The sequence below is a fragment of the Dromiciops gliroides genome, chromosome 4, assembly GCF_019393635.1.
Source record: "Dromiciops gliroides isolate mDroGli1 chromosome 4, mDroGli1.pri, whole genome shotgun sequence".
Classification (NCBI taxonomy): Eukaryota; Metazoa; Chordata; class Mammalia; order Microbiotheria; family Microbiotheriidae; genus Dromiciops; species Dromiciops gliroides.
The window spans coordinates 348,661,585-348,670,420 of record NC_057864.1 but is presented as its reverse complement, the minus strand read 5'-3'; the positions used below and the strand labels follow the sequence as shown (position 1 = coordinate 348,670,420).

General features: G+C 36.4%; 1 pseudogene; it reads right to left on the bottom strand.

Annotated features, from left to right (window-relative positions):
* Window positions 1-7,050: 7,050 nt before the first annotated feature.
* LOC122727133 lies at window positions 7,051-7,190 on the bottom strand (annotated as a pseudogene).
* Between the last annotated feature and the right edge of the window lie 1,646 nt (window positions 7,191-8,836).

Here is an 8,836-nt window from a genome sequence, read left to right as displayed (position 1 = left end):
TTGAGAGACAAGCAATATGATATAAATTATATATGTGAAACATATTTCTGAGTATTAAAAAAGCAAGAAAAATAAAGAAAGTGAAAAAAATATGCTTCAAACTGTACTCAGAGTTCATCAGTTCTCTCTCTCTGGAGGTGGATAGTATTTTTCATCATGAATCCTTTAGAATTGTCTTAAATCATTTTCTTGATCAGAGTAACCACAGTTAATAATTGTCACAATACTGCTGTTACTTTGTACAATGTTCTCCTGTTCACTTTTGCCTCAGTTGATACACATCATCCCAGGCTTTTCTGACACCATCCTGCTTGTCATTTCTTAGAACACAATAGTATTCCATTACAATCACATACCACAACTTGTTTAGTAATTCTCCAATTGATGAGCACCCCCTCAATTTCCAATTTTATGCGACCACAACAAGAGCTGCCATAACTATTTTTGTACATATAGGTCCTTTCCCCTTTACTTTTATCTCTTTGATCTCTAGTAGTAGTATTGCTGGTATACAGTTTGATAGCCCTTTGAGCACAGTTCCAAATTGTTCTCCAGACTGATTAGACCTGTTCACAATTTCAACAACAATGCATTAGTGTCCTCATTTTCCCCGCATCCCCTCCAGCACTTGTCATTTTCCTTTTCTGTTTTCTTAGGCAATCTGATAGGTGTGAAGTGGTATCTCAGAGTTGTTTTAATTTGCGTTTCTCTAATCAATAGTAACTAGGAGCTTTTTTTCCCCATATGACTATAGATAGCTTTAATTTCTTCTGAAAACTACCTAGAACTGGAGAGAAATTAACAGTTGTTGAGATGATTAAAGTCAACCTTGGCTGTGATCTTCACCACAGAAACATTATAAATAATTATTTATGTCTTGGTTTTCTTGTTTGTTACAATCTTAGTAAATTGTTTAGCCAGCAACCTCAATATTTATTTCAGCCTATGAGATTAGGTGGCACAGTTGATAAAGCACTGAGTTTGGAGTCAGGAAAACTTCTCTTCCTGAATTCAAATCTGGCCACAGATACTTACTAGCTTTGTGAACATAGGCAAGTCACTTAACCATGTTTGCCTAAGTTCCTTATCTGTAAAATGAGCTGGAGAAGGAAATAGCAAACCACTCCAGTATCTTTGCCAAGAAAACACCAAATGAGATTACAAAGAGTAGAAAACAACTGAAATGATTCAGTAACAAAACACAAGATTAGAGAGTTTAACATTTTGAAATGAGCAAATGCTTATTGTGACAAAGCTTCATTAGTATTTTTAATGAACACTATTTAACAAACTGGGGTGGGGCACAGATCTAATTAATTAATGAAATTTTGTAGTTTTAGTAGTTAGTGGGGAAATATTTTTTTTAATTTCCTGAAGCCAAGATACTCTTTCACCTCAGATGCTGGAATGAGAAATTAAATGAAAGCATGAGCCAGTAATAGCAGACAGAGAAGATAATAAGCCTAGAGAAGTGACATGTGAAGGTTATTGTCAATACAAATTAAAAGCCTTTGTGTAATTTAAAATTCTAAATGTGAGTTCTAATCTGTTCCCCCAGTTTTGGGGGAAACTGACTAAAATCACTGATAAAACGAGTTTAGATTTTTAAGAGTTTATTGAAATATAGAAAGAGAAAGATTGAGAACAGAATTCCTACAACCTTGAAATCCTATCTTTCCTCAGCTCCTCTCCGTCGTCGTTCTCTGCCATCACCACCAAGTCAGGAACCAAAAAAAGACAGCGCTCTTCGTGCAGGCTCCCCTTTCCTCCTTCCTGTCCCCTCCCAGAATGGGGAGGTTCTTCAAGCTGGTTGGTTGATTAGGCTGGAAGTTCAAAGCTTTTTTAGATTCTGAGAACCATGCTTTCTTAAGTACTCTCAAGTACAAGCCAGATGTGCTTAGAATCTAGTCAACTACTAATCCAGTCAAATCAGCCAGTAATCCACTCTGGTGGGCTCCTGAGTATCTGCCAAATCTCATCTATCACATTCCATTATCTTGACACCTTATATACAAATATAAGTATATTCCAGGTGGAGGGTGGAGGGGAGAGAAAGTACAGGCAAATATTTTTTGTGGGGCCCCTGTATATATAAACAATTTGATTAAAAATGTTCTACAAAATTTATGAGCCCTAGATGGCATGTACCAATTTGTCAATGAAGAATAATTAGCTTATTATATATATACACATACATATATGTGTGTGTAAATATATGTATGTATGTATATATGTATATATATGTATGTATGTGTATATATATATATATTCTTTTCATAAGAAGTTTTGTGGGTTGTTTTTTTTTTACAGGGCAATGAGGGTTAAGTTACTTGGCTAAGGTCACACGGCTAGTAAGTGTCATGTGTCTGAGGCCAGATTTGAATTCTGGTCCTCCCGAATCCAGGGCCGGTGCTCTATCCACTAGTATTGTGATTTTAAAATCTGAATTGTACGGTCAGAATGACTGTCTAAATTTGATTACTATTGTAGTCTACAGAACCACTTGAACTGATAGTTAAAAAGTGAATCCTTTTCCAAGGCTCCCCACCCCCATCCTCTTGGTTATTCTCAACACTATTCATTAGCTATTCCAGGAAAACAGTTTATGTCATGATGGCTCACCTTAGCACATCATAAATATCCATAGCTTTGTTTTCAGAAAGTGCTTTTTAATACCATTTGATAGATGATAGCTGGAAGTTAAAATAAATACATTGAACAGTTCATTATCATTTCCCAATTATGCACATTCAAAGAAAAGAGAAAATGTCATCATTTTTGCAATAACACATAGCAAAACAGCACATACCAAAAAAACCCAAACAATCAAAAACAATGGTGAACAAAAACCTTATCATAGATTGGAATTATATTTCAGTGATTATTTTTGTGGGGAAAAAAAGGCCCTTCACAGAAAGTCCTGATAATGATATCTATTTTTATGAAGTAGGTAATTTAAAAGATTTTTTGTGGCATCTTATGCTAAAGTTTAAATTGTTATTTTAAAATTATTATTGGTTGTGTTGGTAGTGCAAATAAAACAGAAAATAGAATGTTGATACTATCTTTTACATTTCTTAACCTCCTGTTTTTTGAAGCCTCAGATATAAGAAGTCTATCTTTTCTCAAAATTAAAATGGCAATTACTTTTCATTAAATATGCAGAACATACAAAATTATAATTTAAGAAAATTAAATCAATAGAACTTGTGGTTCAATTGTTGATTGAAACTTAAAACATTTTCATATTAAAATTGCACTAAAGGGGCAGCTAGGTGGCACAGTGGATAAAACATCAGCCCTAGATTCAGGAGGCCCTGAGTTCAAATCTGGCCTCAGACACTTGACACTTACTAGCTGTGTGACCCTGGGCAAGTCACTTGACTCTCATTGCCCCACAAAAAAAAATGCCCTAAAAACACACACCCAAACATGAAAAGAACAAAATTTAAATACTCTAGCCTATACACAAACTATCTAGCCTTTAATGTGATATTGCATAACAGAAGGTGCCATCCTACAGTATGATTAGCTAGGCCACAACTGTCAATCTGCTCCTTCTTTAGATAAGAGAACTTTAAAATTTAAGTTTAGGGGACAGGTAGGTGGTGCAGTGGATACACTGGCCCTGGATTCAGGAGGACCTGAGTTCAAATCCGGCCTCAGACACTTGACACTTGCTAGCTGTATGACTCTGGGCTTGACCCTCATTGCCCCACTAAAAATAAATAAATAAATAAATAAAATTTAAGTTTATTACAGTTATAATCATAACATTATAGACTGATATGTTTTTAAAACAAATTTTAGAAATAGAGACTTATTTTGTTACACATACACACATGTTCAAAGATATACCCTATTATGCTAATTTACATATTATTGATAAACTTAGGACAGATTGGGGTCTCTAGGAAAGAGAGCTGAAAATTAGTATATTCCTCCAGGCCTTTGTGTCATACAAACCTCTGTCCTTACCCACCTTCTTTTGACATTTTCTTTCTTAGTGATTGCAATCAATTCCATGATTTTAATTATGTAGATAGATAATCACCAAAACTATACATCTATTCCCAATTTCTCCCTCAACATTCTATCTCCAATTGCCTGCTGGAAGTCTTTAACTGAATGAGCCATTATCATTTCAAAGTCAAATACATGCAAAGCTGAACTCGTTATCTTCCCTCAAAAAAAAAATTTGACCCTTCTCTCAACTTCCCTGTTTTTGTTGATCCCATCCTACATCCTCCTAATCATCTGAGCTCAAAACCTCAGAATCATTTTGACTCTTCCTTCATCTTCACTCTTTCACATCTAATCATCTCCCAACTCTTTTTAATGTTGAAATCTTTCTTGCATACATGCCCTCTCACAGGGCCATAGCCCCATTTATGCCTCCATCACCCCTTGCTTAGAGTTATGAGAGTAGCCTCATAACTGACATTTCTTATTCTTATTTTTCCTCTCTGAAATCTATCACTCATAGAGCTGCTAAAATAAACTCCCCAATTTACATGTGTAACTGTAACTCCCCTGCTCAAAAAACTTCTATGGCTCCCTATTGCCTCTAGGATAAAATCTGACCTCCTGGGGCAGCTAGGTGGCGCAGTGGATAGAGCACTGGCCCTGGAGTCAGGAGTACCTGAGTTCAAAGCCAGCCTCAGACACTTAACACTTACTAGCTGTGCGACCCTGGGTAAGTCGCTTAACCCCAATTGCCTCACTAAAAAAAAAAAAAAAAAAAAATCTGACCTCCTCAGTTTGACAATAAAGCCCTGCACAATATGGCTACCACCTAACTTTCCAGCACTGTTAAACATTTCTTCTCTTTGTATGCTATACCTTCCCAGACAACTGGAATGTCATTTGTTCCCTAAATTCAACATGCAATCTCCCATTTTCATGAGACTCCCCCTTTCTCATGCTGAGTACCTCCTTTAGCCTCATCTTTTCAGGCTGAAATCTGTCTCTTCCTTAATGATCTAAGTGTCATTCCCTTAATAAAGTATTACCTGACTCTTCCCTTACCTTCAGAAACCTGAAATAGATATCTTCCTCTTTGAATTTCGTATGGATTTTTCCTTTGCCTTAATCATAATCTACTTGCATTATCTTTGTTAATTAAAAGGTCACATTTTACATTAGATTGTTGATACTTGAGGATAGGAAATGAATTATTTTTCATTTTTGTATTCTCAAAGCTTAATGCCTTGCATTTAGGGGATACTTAACAAAAACTTGTTGAATTGAATCACATGGAAACCTTTCAGTCTCAGACTATAGTCTACCTCTGATGAGTTGATTGTCTCTTCTGTACCTAAAATTATGCTAGGTATTATGAATGGCAGCTGATAAGTCTACTTGGAGAGGTCAATAAAAGGAATTAACAAACATTTATCAAGCACCTACTATGTGCTATATAGATACGTATATATTTTTCAGTTTAATGGATCCATGATCTCATAGTAGTAGGTGCAGATCAAAACATACATGCCTTTTTATTCAGTGTGATTCTAGACTATATCATGAAATACTTAACAAGTAATAGAATAAACCTGGTCACTACATACTGGTGCTAAAAATGCTAAATTTCATTATGCCAACAATTAGAGCAAAAATCAATATGTATAATGAGGTATTAATTATAGAGTAGATAGAAATACAAGGAAGGAAGAGATTATTCTCAGTTGGAGCAGAATGATCATTTGAAAGATTTATTCATCTTGGCATGTGTTCTAGCATCTTTTATAGCTACTACACCCACTGCACACAACTATTCAAAGCATAATTCTTAGCATGTCCAAGTTTACAAGGTTCCAAGAACATTTGCGATTTGTCCAAGATTATGCAATGTTGGTGGTTTTAGAAGATTTATCTAAATTGAGTTTATTTTAAACTATGGGTCAGAAGATGGAGAGCATCCTTAACTCGAAAAGGTACTTAAATTACATTTGAATTTATCCATAAATTCAAATTCCAGGAAAGACTCTATGAAAAAAAAACCCTTCAATTGTCTTTACAACTGTGAACAAAATCAGAGGGAGTGACCATGGAATACAGTATTAGCAGATTCTCTTTGCCAAATCAGGTTGTAAACCATGCTTTTAGAAGACAGTTGAGTTTAATTCTGCAAACATTTACGAAATACCTACTATATGCAAGACAAAACAAAATAGTACTTGTCCTTAAGGAGCTTATATTCTTTTAGATGGATATAATGTGTATGTAGAATCACAGAATATGAGTTGAAAGCATATAGCTCAACCAATACTCCCCAAGAAACCCCCATTCTAACCCTACCTGGCAAGTGATCATTCAGCCTTTGCTTGAAGACTTCCAAAGAAAGGGAATCCACTACCTTTAAGGGAGCCTTCTCCACTTTTAAACAAAGGTAATTATCAGGAAGTTTGGGGTTTTTTCTCTCCTGATATCAAGCCTAAATTTGATTCTTTGAAAAGTTCATGAATTATTCCTAATTGTACCTTCTGTGGCAAAACGAATATAATCCCTCTCCCACAAAGCATCTCCATGAATGCTTCAACATTCCACCCTGAGTCTTCTCTCTTCCAGGCTAAATATCTTCAGGCCCTCCAACCTGTCCTCATTTGTCTCCCATGGATTGAAGACTCTTCACCATCCTTGATACCTTACTCTGGATACTCTCCAGTTTATCCATATCATGAAATCATGGTGCCTAGAACTGAAAACAATAGCCACATGAAGTCTGACAAAGGTAGACCCCAGAAGAATCATCACCTACTTTCTTCTTCCATGAAGTAGTTCCTCTTTTTGTAAAATAAATCACATGAGCTTTTTGGCTGATATAGCACTCTGTTTAATCATCTTGAGCTTTTGTTGTTCAGTCGTTTCCATTGTGTGAGGTCCTTCATGACCCCATTTGGGATTTTCTTGGCAAAGATACTTGGAGTAGTTTGTGACTTTCTTCTCCAGCTCATTTTATTGATGAGGAAACTGAGGCAAACAGGAATAAGGGATTTTCTGAGGGTCACATAGCTAGTAAGTGTCTGAGGCTGGATTTAAACTCAGAAAGATGAGTCTTCCTGACTCCAGGCCCAGCACTTCATCCACTGTGTCACCTAGCTGCCCCTTTCAGATAGAGGACATATCAGATATTAAACTGATAAGAACATACACTGCACTTGATCTTAGCCAAAAGGCCAAGAAGCTTACAATCCACTAAAATGCTTAGATTCTTTTTTCCCCTGAAAATGGCTATTTGTGTCTCCCACTAACCTATATTTTTAAAGCTGGTGTTTGTTTTAACACGTTGCCCTTTCCTGTGCCCCTCCCCTCATAGCACATTGAGCCAATACTGTGGCGTTAGGCTCTAGGCAATCCTGAGGCTGGACTTTTAGCTGATTTTTATGCTTTGTGGTTTTTTGCCACAAAGGCAGGTGACTGAACATTGATCACGAGATGGACATGTCCAGACATGGAGACCATCTTGTGAGTCTGAGAGATCTTGAGATCCTGGATCCTAAGTCTGTGTTAGCTGGGTTTTTGGAAGAGTCCCTGGCAACTTCTCCACTGGTTCTTGGAAAAAATGACCAATAGACAAAGGAACTCAAAGCCCTGGCTTGGACTCAATCCACAAGGAGTTGTTTGGAAAGTGCAGAACCCAAGTTTCAAATAGCACATTGACAACAATGCAAAAAATAATAAGAAGAAACTCTTTACTCAACAAAATTAGAACCTAAATTTTGCTCCCACCTCTTTAAACATTTTTTCAGTGCTATTTTTATACCATTGTCACTTCCCAAGTGCCCCTTTACAATGACTTTTCCTATTCATCTCCAACAGAATCTCTCACAACAAAAAAAAAAATACAATTAAGAAAAACAAATCCATGCACTGGCCATGTCTGACAATGAATGCCTCATTCTGAACTGATATTCTACCACTTCTCTCATAAAAGACAAGAGGAATGTTTAATTGTCAGTCCTCTGAAATCCTATTTGGTCATTGAATTGAACATAGTTCTGATATCTTTCATTATTGTTTTCCTTTACATTATTATGATCATGTAAAGTGCTCTTCCAGTTCTGCTTATGTATTCTTTTTTTTCAGTTCATTGAAATCATTTTGGTGTCTTTCCCAGAATCCTACTTAACAATTTTTTCCAATTTTTTTTTTTAGCCATCTGTACCAATGATGTATTCTGCTGGGTTTTTGTTTCATTTTTCTTTTCTTTCTCTTTCTCACTCCCACAAAAACAAAATCATTCTGATTCTTCTTCAGTCACATAACTTTTTCTCAAATTAAAAACAAATATGTAAATGTCCAGATACCAAATAAAGCACCCTTTTCCTCAAATCATAGATTTCACACTTGAGGGTAGAATATCTCGCTGCTTCATGTCACATTGTCTGTCCAGTATTACATGCTAGGGTCACAAGACATTCACTACAATTCCTGGCAAGATGCAGTTTGCAAGAAAATGAGCTCATGTTCAATTTAAGATGGCCAAAGGGGAAGATCTTAAGTTTCTGAGTACAGGGGCAGCTAGGTGACCCAGTGGATAAAGCACCAGCCCTGGATTCAAGAGGACCTGAGTTCAAATCTGACCACTTGATACTTCCTAGCTTTGTGACCCTGGACAAGTCACTTAACCCTCATTGCCCCACAAAGAAAAAAAAATTTCTGAGTACAGCCCTGTCAACATTCAATAGCATTCAATCTCCCAGACAGACCAGCTTCAGGACAAGACTCCCTCCACCTCTTATTTCCCAGGGCCTTCTCCAGTTCAGTCAAGAAAACACAGCCTCCCAATAAGCTCCTATACCTTTTCCTGATCTAAAAGCTATAAGACACTCTA